Source organism: Copidosoma floridanum, unplaced genomic scaffold, assembly GCF_036245765.1.
Source record: "Copidosoma floridanum isolate Cflo_tuat_1 unplaced genomic scaffold, Cflo_Japanese_pri ptg000029l, whole genome shotgun sequence".
Taxonomy (NCBI): domain Eukaryota; kingdom Metazoa; phylum Arthropoda; class Insecta; order Hymenoptera; family Encyrtidae; genus Copidosoma; species Copidosoma floridanum.
Window position 1 is genome coordinate 8,953,513 of NW_028321906.1, and position 13,120 is coordinate 8,966,632.

General features: G+C 40.2%; 2 non-coding genes across 2 annotated transcripts; one reads left to right on the top strand and one right to left on the bottom strand.

The window, feature by feature from the left end:
- Window positions 1-5,691: 5,691 nt before the first annotated feature.
- On the bottom strand, window positions 5,692-5,810 carry LOC111643317 (5S ribosomal RNA). The gene has a single exon (XR_002759684.2). It is a non-coding gene; the product is annotated as a 5S ribosomal RNA (ribosomal RNA).
- Window positions 5,811-7,771: 1,961 nt separating this feature from the next.
- Window positions 7,772-7,890, top strand: LOC111643318 (5S ribosomal RNA). Its single transcript, XR_002759685.2, has one exon. It is a non-coding gene; the product is annotated as a 5S ribosomal RNA (ribosomal RNA).
- The last annotated feature ends 5,230 nt before the right edge of the window (window positions 7,891-13,120 follow it).

A 13,120-nucleotide genomic window follows, 5' to 3' on the forward strand; every position in this document is an offset into this window, starting at 1 on the left:
AGCGACGATATTTTTTTATAATTAAATAGATATTAGCACCAAATCGCATATTAATAAGGAATCGTGCGTCTCGCCGTCTTTGGAATCTGTAATCCGTTCGGAAAGTACTGGCAAAGAGATTACGGCTTCAAGCTCTCAAAGCCGCGGATCTAATCCTCGAGAGCTTCCACCCGAGGAGCACTTTGACGCCTTCCTCCAACTGCTGCTGCTGCTACTGGTACCTTTTGCTTCATCGTGCGCTATTAAAACACTCTCGTGATCTTGAGCTAACACTATGGGCAACTCACTGCACCTCCCTCGAGATAAGAAACTTCAGCTTACGACTTGTTTTGTCGTCGACCAACTTTCACTTGGTGCGTTATACGTAAGTATATTTTAAATCTGAGCCTCGGCGGGTTGTTTTCTTTCGATCGATTGTCGCTGCTATGCGAGCGCGAAACTTTTGGTTATCCGTCATTACGAGTACGAGGCTTAGCGGGCTAGGTGCTGTTGTTTATCAATTAAGTTTTTGATGAAAATTCAAATGATGTTTGACTGTACATAAAATACTAACTATTCAATTCCGCCTGTGATTTTTTTTTTTAATTTACTTACCTTGAGTACTGCAAACGCAAAATATGAGTTTGTTTAAACAAATAAGGCCAAAATTATAGTCCCATAACAAATATTACACCCATACGTATCCATAAATCGTAGGCAAGTGTGTACAAAAATTTTAGGCACTAACCAGAGATAAAATTCGTATCATAGTTTATAATATATTGACAAAAAAAATTCATTTTGTTTTTTAGCTTCTTTTTAAATGTTTTTATAATTTGTTTCATGTATTTATTTTTAAAACGTTACGCTTCATGTATTAATCATACGTACTCATTTTGTATATTATTTCATAGCCGTATATTTATTATTTATTTATTAATTGTTTGTACTATATATACACAATTAATATTTTTTCGGCTGCTGACACATGTTTCGGAAACGCATGTAAGTATTTGAGTTGTTCCCACAAAACAATTTAAAAAGAAAATCTTGAATAACGTCTAACTTGCAATGGTCGCAGGTATTTTTTTTTGACCACAAAATTATAATTGTTTTGATAAGTCAATATTGTTGCTTCTTATTATTACATTAAGATATTTTTTTGCTTTATTAGTCAAAAAAAGCATTTTTTAAACAATAAACCTGCTTTGACTACAAATTTACCTTATTAACGTGTATTTAATTGATTCTCCATCACTGCACCCAAATCATATACATCCACAGCTAATTTAGTGGATAACTAATTAAGATTGTAATTGATTGAACATAATTAATCTCCTCTGCCATAAAATGAGTTTAGAGTGGGCTATCATGATAATAAAGTTCAGCCCCCTCGTCTTGGGCCCCAGTTTGCATTGTACAGCTCCTTTTGTACATAGTCATACCGACGTCTTGAGAAGAGTCTTCTCGTAAATGACTAGGAAGACGTATCGAAGTCATAATATAAATATCGATGATTAATCGAGTCATAATGCCATGGGACCGCGTGGAAGATGACTCGCAGCTCTCGATAAGATATTTATGGGGGGTGAATCACTGTCCATCAACGTTATAATGTATAATTTGACGGGTTACTTGTATTGAATAAACCATTATACTTTTAACTGACAGCTATTTGGAAAAGTTAATTTGTATACATTATCATGCATCTTTGAAATGCACAAGTTTTCATTTGTAAGTTTGTCAGGTTATAAAAATAACTAAAAATAAATTTTCATTACTTGAAATAAGTTTTAACAGAGTAAAGTAGCAGTTTGTTTACTTAACTGGCATAAAGATTTAAGCTGATTTAAGCTGCTTGTGCTTTCACCTCTAAAAAGAGTAATATTTGAAGAAATAAGAAAACTTTTGATAATGATGAGGTATAGTTTGACATTATCGAAAGAAAGCTCAGCTTTTTATTTTTAAAGAAGATCCAATAGCTTTTCAAGATAAAAAGTGATATCATTTTTAAAGAGATGTATTCTTACAAAACTTTCATTGTAATTTACCATGTTCCAGAAAAAAAATTTCGGTGAATATTTAAAAATTAAAATGCGTTATAAAAACTTTCCTCCCTGGAAAAACATTTTTAAAGATAAAGCCACGTTGAAAAAGCATTACATTTCAGTAAGTGCCAACACATTGTTCACCGGTTGTACAAGTCGAAAAATCGTTCGTCACACGCAAGTAGTTCCCTCGTGCGTGCCATTAAGCGCTAATTTCCGACATAATGTCCCAGCCGCAAATCTTTGACGCCCTCCTCACCAACAACAACCTCGTACGATTGTAAGCAGTAAAAGCTCCGGAGAAAAAAGGCCCCGGAAGAGAAAGCCAGAGAAAGAGAGAGAGGAAGCCAAGCAAAAAGTGATGTATCGATATGCAAACGGAGCTCTCGATCGTAAAATCGGCAATATCGGTGGCGCGCGGCTCTTTTAACAAGATCGTCCACCGCGGCATCGGCGAACGACGAGGAAGAAAAGAAGGCGTCGGCGAGCATTTTATCCCTAACGCATTATCCTCGCTCGAAACGATACTTACCTACTCCAGTTTAAACTTCACTTATCTCTCCCGGCCTCTCACGCGTATATATGTACGGGTATATGTATACGCAATAGACGGGCGCGAGCGGCGCACTCGTGAACGGTTCAAAGGCGCGAGAGTCGCACGAGGGCTTAACGATAATCACGGCGTAAAGGTAAACTACAAATGCGCCTCTTTATATCCCTCTTACCTCCTCTCTTCCCCCGACCCCTTTTTTGTTCCCTTTGGTAAAGAGCCGGAGTGACGGCAGAGGCTTAAAGTTCACCTCGATTTATGGGCTGACTGTGCGTATACACGCCTACCCATAGGTGCAAAGATAACGCGTATATGGATGTGTATGTGTGTGTGTGTGTGTGTGTGTGTCGAATGAAGCCACCGCGTGCTTGATTTTACGAGAAAGTTGTCGTCATCATCGTTTTGCACGCGGAGGAGAAGATGCCCTGTATTTGCGCGTGTCTTTTTGTACGTACTTACCTCCTATACCCGCCGCACACGAGTGAGGATGACGCGTATATATACGCTCGTACGGGGGTTTTCTTTCTTACGAGGATCGTGCGCGACGAGAGCCGACGTTTAACACGTGATAAAAAGATACTCGGGCTTTAATGAGAAATCGTCCCGTCGGGCTCTGGGCCCGCGCGCTCTCTCACCAGTGATTAAAGCACTGACCTTTGCTGCTGCTTGCTCGGGAATTTTCGCTGGCCTCGTAACGCTCGTTTGATGGCTCTTTGTTGGACTCTTGGAATGCCGAAAGTCAAATTTCATTTTTACTCAAATTCTTTCGAATATTTCATATTTTTAACGAATAAAAGGTAGACAGGTGCACCTGAAACATTTTCCATCACATCCGACCGTATATTCTACGGTGGGATTTTCGATTTTTTGCATTTACCAATATTTTGCGATTCAGCGTATGGAATGGAAAAAGCCCTCAGCTATCAAGCATTCGCATCGTTAAAACGTTTCCTCCATTCAACTAGAGATTGCAACAAAAAATAGTGACACAAAAGAAATAATTCCATTCGCGCTATCGGGCTGGAATACTCGATGGAAATCCAAAGCAATACGAGAACGTCCGAAAAAACGAGGAAAAAAAAAAAAAAGGGACGTTACCGCGTGTGTATTCTGCACTTCTGACACTTATCATGCAAATTAATTCGGGGCGCCCAAAGAGAGTGGAGTGTCCGACATGTAACCGCCCGAAGGATCGTCCGTCGTTTGCAAAAAATGAATACCTGCTCATTGCTCTCAGGTGTACGTGTACCGCGCTCGATGTAAATTTGTCCGCAATCAGCGTCGCGTTACAATCGCTTATACGCGCACGCAAATTTCCACCCGGTCTCTTCTCCCTCTCGTGCAAACACATACCCTTGAGCCTCCGTGGTATTGCAGTCCCATTGTATTCATCGACGAATTCATCGTTGTTAGACGCGAAAACATGAGAGAGGGAGCCCCGATTTCTCGTGAAGAAAAAAAAAAAAAAAAAAAAAAAGACAAAGGTGAACACCGAAAAATACGAGTAGGTGCAAACGGGACGAGGTACAAATGTCGGTTTAATGGTCGGGTAGTATAATAATAAGCAGCCATGGCGTGTAGAGCAGCAAAAAAAAAAAAAAAAAAAAAAAAACAGGCGTAAGCGCGAAAATAAACAAGGATTAAAAGGTGTGTTCTCTCAGACGGGCACCGACAGCGGGCCAAGATAAATGAGACGCAAGCTGAGAGAGCGTAAGTTACGCAAGAACAATGAGAGAGCGCTCGGGGATAAAAAAAAAAAAAAAAAAAAAAAAAAAAACGGTGACGAGAGGACGGGGGGAGCTAGGCGTTGGTTTACATATATCGACGAATTTACGAGGTGAGTCGTCCCAGTTTCGAATTTCGAATGAAGAAGAAGAAGAAGAAGCAGTTGTAGTCCCCCTTATGCCTCTCTTTCTCTCTCTCTCTTCTTACCTTTTTGCTCGCCACGGCACATTACGCACTTTATGATATTGACGCTTGAGAAGTTCGGCACGACGACGTGTCGTTATACGTGCGCAGTAGAGACGCGAAGGAGATAAACGCGGAAGGAGTTTTGGCGGTCGGGGTGCACAAAGAGAGTCGAGCAACATGAGGTGAAAATACGTGTACGCGATTTGCCGGGAATACACAAAGGGAGGAAGTTACTGTTGCAGCCTGTCGAAGGGATGGTTTTCCATTTGTACAAGAGAGAAGAAGGGGTTGCGCGTGAATGGTGTCGCGTCCGCTTCGAATGACTTTGGAAGACTTTGGAAAGTGCGATGATCGTTCGCAGAGATTTGCTATTAGAAAGGGAGAGAATTTCGTTCTAGCGATATTTTATTTTTAAGGATATTAAAAACTTTATCTTTGAATATTACTTTAACAATCAATAAATGAAAAGTTTTCCTAGGAGAGTAAAAAGAGATAATATGTAAAATTAAATAAAGATATCGAATATCCTATTGATATTTTTGCAAAATAACTAGTATTGTATCTTAATAGATTAATTATTACGTGACTGAAGCATTTTTATTCGTTGAGTAGTTGAACAAGACAAAGTGGTTTATTTGGTAAGGCTTAAAAAATCAAATACATTAAATGTCAGGAATATTATATGAAAATGATAGAAAATTATTAAACTTTATTTAAGTTTATGGGTCATCAAGTTATTTGTAAATTATAAAGTACTTTGACATTTTATAATATATATTTTACCGTTTATATTGTATATCAACACTGAATGACAACGCAAAAGTTTTTATTAACTAAAATGTTAAAAATTTTTTTGATTTACTGCTGTAAATTGATAGCACTTATATTGAAAGTAAACTTAAAAAAAACATTTGCATGATTAGTGGCAATATAATTATTTACTGGGTAGAGTAGAGTAAAGCAGAACAGCTCAGTTTTATTAGGGGAAGGACCTTACGGCTTGTTGTAGCCTTAGCGTTATTATTAGATTTCTACTACTTTATAACTTATAGTAAATACAGCTTACAGTTATGCAAATGCATGTACTTATAAGTAAGATGCAAGTAGTACTTACGTACATTTGCAAAGACAAAATAGTGAGAGAAAAATGCAAGAAATATCTTGTTTTCTTAGTTAGTATATCCTTATAAAAAAAAAAAAAGATGTCAACAGCACGCGGGGTTCCCAAGCGGTCACCCATCCAAGTACTAACCGCGCCCAATGCTGCTTGACTTCGGTGATCGGACGAGAACCGGTAGTTTCAGCATGGTATGGACGTTGACGGTCCATTATAATCGTTTTCAGCTTCTGAAAAGTGTACAGGTCACTGCAAAATACTTGATAGGTAAGACAGCAATTGATATTATCGGTAAAATGTATTAATTAAAGCTTCACGTAAAAATAAATTAAATAATAATATTAATAACTGTGTGTCACTCAGAGGAAACAACATTCTTTCAAGTGACCAGTAAATTATACACTAATTTTTTTTCTCGTATGTATTATAAGACTACCCCCCCTACCGATCATGCAAATGCAAAAAAAAAATAGAATATTAAACCTACTTGGCTAAAAAATGTCTTCGACAAAAAAATCTTAGACGTTAACAATGCTGACAAACATACATCAAGATCAAAAAGCATCTCCACGTGGAACATTTTTGTCCTCGGCTTGAAATTAGCTATAGCTTGAAAGTCCCCTTGACGAAAATAATGCCTCCACGCCACTCCAAAGTGTTACAAAGAACAAATGGTGAAATAAGAATACAAAACGGAAAACCTTAAAAAAAAAAAAAAAAAAAAAAAAAAAGAAAAAAAGGCGACAAAGTAACAAGAAAAAAAAAAGGAACCGAGTTTAGCTACCCCCTGATGTCATTCGCGCCTCGGCAACTTGTATGCGATATTGCGGTTGCTGCTACATAGTCTCACCAGGTATTGTGTAAAATATTATCTACAGGCATACCCAAGCACTTTTTTTCGACAACCCCTTTCAACATTACATAGCTGCCACGGCTGCTATCGAGGCCCGAAATGTCGATGCTTCCTATGCTAATTGACGCACGCAATTAGCATAGTTCGCGCATAACACGGCACAACATGTATATACGCATCAGTGAGAGAAAGAGAGTAGAGTATAGGGGGCAAAGGGAGATCGTCGAAAGTCATGATCATCACTACGCTGCTGTACCCCGAGAAGGAGGAAGAAGAGGAGAGGGCGAAAGAGATGGCCCCGAGTCTCTGGGGTGTTGCTGTTACGGCGTCAGAGCTTCGTTTCCTCGTAAATTCGTCGATATGTGCTGGGACCGCATTATGGTGCGTCGCTCGCGCATATCGTGCGGTCCGTAATGACTCGAGGGGTAAAAAAGAGAGGAGAAGAAAAAGGCACGGCCGATTGTGCGCGCACACACGCATAGATGTCACGTATGGGTGATACAATGGTTGAAACGCACTTTTCGGACTGGCCGGGATATTAACATAAAGAGGAGAAAGAGTCGATATCGTAAATAGTCTCGGGCAGTAGTGTGACAATGCAGCCAACGAGAGTAGATTCGACGGCCTGGTCGACGATAAATTCGTCGATATGGCCGAGTTTGCTGGACGCGGAGATGAAAACAGGGGAGGGCAAAGAGTAATTTGCAAAAATGTTTTCTCCTCTCGTGCTTCAGCCGATTTTACACGATAAAGTATATTTTTTGTGAACGACAACATTGGACCAATGAGACACATTACGTGATAAATAAGACGTTATTTTTGCCATTGATCTTTAACAAAATTAACAAGTTTAAAAACCTTGCTAAATAACTATTAATAAAAATTCATTACTCGTTTCACAGTGTTTTACTTATGAAACTATGGCTTTCGAAGGTATAACAAATGGCATAGATAATGGTCATTTCTATATAATTTTTTCAAAGTTGTAGCTAAGAATTTAAAATTATCTTTGTTGTATAAATTTTTAACTTTGTTGAGAGTGGTTCATCTTTATCTTGTAAATACCTCGGACCTACCCCATGTAAATCAAATTTTTTTTTTGTTTATACATATTTTGCTACAATGCTAGTAGTTTGGTAACAGGTAATAACACTTTTTGTTGTACCAAAAATATAATGTTTTGTATGTAACGTCTATCTAATCATGTTCTTTTAATAGTTACGCCTGTTACATCATGAAATTCTGTTTTACCTATCAAGTATTTTGCAGTGACCTGTACACTTCACAGAAGCTGATAACGATTGCTACGGACCGTCAACGTCCATACCATGCTGAAACTACCGGTTCTCGTCCGATCACCGAAGTCAAGCAGCATTGGGCGCGGTTAGTACTTGGATGGGTGACCGCTTGGGAACCCCGCGTGCTGTTGACATCTTTTTTTTTTTAATTTCTTACAATAGTTATACATAATTCAAACTTCATAACCATTTTGGATTTGCAGATATAGTACACTATTGTTGGGCACGACTGCTTCACAGAAGTGCCTTATTTAAGTTACATTTATTATGTCATTATTTTTCTATGTTTATGATATATTTATGCAAGCAAACGTGAATTTCGTCAGACTCCATATTTTTTAAATAGATAACAACCAAAAATTTGCATACATATCTCAAATTTTTGAATCAACTTTAACATATTGTATATTAACTTGCATTCCTCTAAAGACAAAACTGTCAGGCTTTGCATTATAAAGCAAGCGAGTGATCGTCCTCTTGATCCATGCCTCAGTCAGATCCCAGATAGACAAGTCTCCGGAACAGCGATCTGCGGCGAACTCGCCTTTAATTTGCCTAATTGGCAAGGGGGTAATTAGAGCGAATTTCTCGTCACTTTCATAGTCCTGGACAGCCCGGAGCCAGAAAGACGACCCTCCCCCCCTCTCCAGATTCACCCCACAAATGCACCCCCCTTTCTAAAGTTCCGCTATCGCTCTCCGCCTTTCTCCGTGTTGCTAGGCCGCAAATCAGACATTCCTATGTAAACTTCGAGCCGTTCCTCTTGACCCCTTGTCCCTGCGACTTATGCGCGGCTCCTGCAAATACTTGCACTGTGCACGTAGAGGCATACACATCAAGAGCAGGCTGCATTAACGGATGAGCGAGCGACGAAGATGGGAAGATTATTTAAGAGCTGTACGTAGCCTGAGCGGTGGTCGTCATGTGCAGGGTTTGCAGGATATGGTGCAACTTTTAAATTATTTTAATTTAGCACTGAAACTTCCCTCGAGATATCGAGTAGATTCAAATGAGAATTGATGCCGCACTTTAAATACAATTGTAAGATACTTCTTACAATTTTTGCTTATGTTTATTTTTCAAAATTATAAAAAATTACTAATATTTTGGTTTGACGCAGAAAATGGCACACATTCGTCATTTTTCGTAGCTTTGCCAACAGTTGAAGAACGAATAAGGAAAATTGAAGATGCCATTTTTCATACAAGAAATGCCATGAAAATTCTCAGGTATTTTTATCGAAGGGGTAATCAATCAAACAGTACTTTTGTTCTCTCATAATTTGCCAGTTTTACGAAATGTTACTTTGCATAAACCTTGTAGTCACTTCTTTTTGACAATATTATCTTTATTTTTCAAAATTTTTGATATTTAAAAATAATTGATCCGTATACTAAATCAAAATTTCTACGATTGAAGTATTATACGGAAAACCATGTTTGACACGTGATACATCCGTTTGTTGTTGCAATAGATTATCATTGTTGTAATGGTAGTGAATCGATTGTTGAATAAGATATACAGTTACGTCAGAAATTTCACGTGAGAGAAACCATACAGGGAAATAGAGTCAAACGAAGGGGCCTGAGCTGAATGATGTCCAGCTTGTCTGCTCTCGTACGTACAGAACATTTAAACTCAAACCCCGTGCAGTACACGATCATAGTATATGGTATATACGGTAGGGAAAGGTTTGAGACATCAGAATATAGATGGGAAAATAACAGCTCTCCTTCTTTGTTAAATACGGGGTAAGGAAGGGTGCTGATTAGCCATGACCCGTTTTCTGGTCTGCGGGTGCATTTAGTTGAGTCGTTCGCGAGTATAGGATTATAAATCTGCTACGGTAATCTGTACCTTTGCGCCTGATGCTCTGGTGGCCTTTTGTTGGTTTTTTTCATGTGCCCGAATTCATGAGAAACAAAAAAACCTGACTGGGTCGCATGATTCTCTTCTGGATTTGTACTATTTGCTTTGCTGTTGTCTTAAATCGTGCAAGGTTTTGCGAAGGCAAAAAATCTTGACACTAATTGTGAGAAAAACTTGTTTGTTACAATGGATTACGCGGCGTTGCCTTGTATGACAAGTTATTCTACACTGTAACTCAAAAGTCTGATGGCGTTAGAGTTGTTTTGAGATTTTTTCGAATGAATATCCTTGTTCATGTGAAAGCACACACGAGGAAGTCACTTTTTACTATTTTTTTTTTTTTTTATTCATGTACTATTTGTACTGAGAAGCTAAAGAAACTGCTGTTAATTAATAGAGAAAAAAAAAAGTTTGAAATACGTTGCAACATTATAAAAGACATGAAACACAACACAAAGTACGAACAAAGGGTTTCCACCGTGCATTTGCATAACCGGAAAATTGCTTCTAAAATAAATTTACCATGTATGAAAAAAACAAAAAAAAAAAAAAAAAAAAAGTTTTCTCTTTGCTCGCTGCCCACAATCTTCTTTCCGCAAATTCACGTACATAATTGAAGAAGCTTTTTATCAAAGAACAGCGAAAAGCGCATCCAGAAAGCTTTTTAAGCCATCAAGCAGGAACACATGAAAATAAGTTTCTACCCATCAGGCTTTTCAATTATAGTAGTAATTTTTTAATTTATTCGCAAATTACTTTCTCATGTCTTACTTCTTTTTCACTCTCTGTTCCTTCATCCTCCAAGTTGTCCTCCACCATACGGTATTTTGCTCACAACTCGTTTCAAACATTCTAATCTTCTTAATGTCACGCATATATTCTTTTGGCGCAATGAAAAACGTGCCATTTCAGTTAGTCATCTTTGTATTTTTACCCAAGGACCCTCCATAGAGCAGCGAATTCAACATTAATACGCTCAACTCGATTAAACGAATAGTCCCTGAGAAACAGGTACTTTCCGAGCACGAGCAGAGCCAGTCATCCTGAAAGCCAAAAGATAATCCAAAAAAGTCCCGGCATCAATTATTCGAGCTTGACCGGCGAAAGCATCCGACGACAGGTTTATCCGGCTTAAGCCGGCCAAAGACATTTAAAGCGCATTTGCAGCGAATGCTTTTACGCGAGCGTGTTTACGCGGATGCAACAACCCTCACCACCGGCCTGCCCGGCTCCGTGTGTATAAGCCTGTAATGGATTGCGTTTACATTTCCGTAAAGATAAATTCAAATAAAACAGCGAACAAGACTTTCGAGTGGCAATTACACGCACTTTAAAACTCGAAGCTGGACATCGCGTTCCCGCAGATACCTCCACTCAAAAGGACTCTGTATCATATCTAGCTTGCACCGCTACATCTCTCGCTTCTTCCCCATCCCATTTTCTCCTCTGCTTTTCTATCCCACGTGGCGACAGTAATGCAATTCTGGATGTGCTTGATGCCCCGACAGCGGATAGAATAGCCAGAGGACGCGAGTATATTCCACTGCACTGCGTGTGCATGTGTGTGAGTCCGAGTGCTGTGTTACATCGAGCAACCGAGTGGTATTGAACGGAATCGAGGCTCACGTACACGCTCCCTTGCAGTGAGGGAGCGACAGATGTGCGAGGCGCGAGGGACGGACCCGATATACATATACACTCTATGCATTTGCTGCAACTCGGGTTTCCCGAGCGTGTCATTAATATTGTCCAAATCTAGGGGGTTTTTATTTGCCTTTTTAAAGATTAGCGTGTTTTAAAGTTTGGCAGCGGAGAAAAATCAGATGGATGGATGCTGCTTGCCGAGGTGAAGGGTTTTTTTTACCTCACGCTCGAGTGACGATACGGCTTTGGAAAAAGCTTTTACAGGAAATGCAATCTGGTTTTATTGGCTCGGGCTCGATTCTCGGGATGATGTGTTTACTTGCGGACGATTGAGCGAAACATTTTGATCAGTGGTCGATGCTTTTTATATTTGTTACTTGTCGTGATACGAAAATGAGCTAGTCATCATTCACGGAACTAAGTTTATTTTAAGGTTTCACCTTGATGTCGATATCATCATCAACGCTCGAATAACTCGTGGAGTCGAGTCAATCTCGAGATTCACCGATTTTCGGGTATATATAGAAATTCGATACCCCACACGAAGGAGATAAACGATCCTTCCGAATGATACGCTTGAACATCAAAGGGAATGGACAAGCGATTTCGGAGCCAGAAATGTAGTGCTGTCGCGGGTATATCAGTCCTTGCGGCTCTATTTCATTAGAGATCTACTTTGTCGAAAGGTTGATGGGCTAGTGCTACACTCGCCGAGTGGGAACTATGCGTGTGGAAAGATGCAACGTAAATGGGAGTCCTAGAGGATGGAAAGAGGACACTTGGTATGTGTGAAGCTGCTGTAGTTACAAATGCGCTTTCTGCAGCGGAATGGCATAGGGTGGACGAGCTATCCTTTCAGAGTGGCGTGAGCTCGCGTGCCATTTGCGTGTCCGTTTGCCACGCGAAACGCTTTTGTCGACAACTTCAGGCCCGAGGATGGCAGTATTTCCGCTTTCGCGTGACTGATGAAACGTTTTCTGCGTTTAAACAACTACTGATTAAAGTAATTTTATTTTGCCAATGCGTGCTTGTCCAAAGCTTTTTTTTTTTTTTTTTTTGCGTATAAAATCTCACTACATATCCGCGCGAGTCTGCAAAGACCAATCGACGTAAAAGTGCATCCTAGCCCTTGTGTATCCCCACGCCTCTGCTGGACGCGTGAAAATGAAAAAAGCCGTGAAAAAGGTGGCACCCGCGCCTCGAATGGCGTAATCAACGCCGCGTGCAGCGATCTTTATTTGCCGCCGACAACAAAACAAAAAGGCGTCGAGAGGCCGAAAGGTAGGCGTCGATCGAGTCTGCCTAAGCGTTCGGGCACTTGGACGGGCTCTCTCTCTCTCTCTCTCTCTCCTACTCTCTGACAAACAATGGCCATCAATGCTGCAAGAGAGAGAGAGGGAGGGAGAAACTGGTTACATTCGGGGACAGAAGTGCAGTCCGCGAGTGCGATTGTCGTCCCGTCCAAGTGGACAGTTTGCAGCTGAATTGGGCTGAAACGGGTCGCACAAAAGAGCCCATGTATGCTCACACGTACCGAACTTGCAAGCTCTCTCTTTCTCTCCGGTGCAGTTGGCTGTCGAACGCTCTGCATAAGGGGAGCGTTGACGAGATGTCTGGCCTCGGGGCTGCGCGCCTTTCTCTCGTGCGTGCATGTACTCGTGAGGACACTGTCCGGTTATTTTCGAAATGCTATTACTCAGGTGTAATTGCGTTTCGTGCTGCTGTAGCTACGAATCCTTGGATATGCTGCACCGAGGGTAAAGGGTAGGTGGAATATTTTTGCCGCTTTGACGCCTTTGTACGCTGTTGTGAGAGGGATTCGGCTATTACCTTTCTCGCTTCAACGTTTGT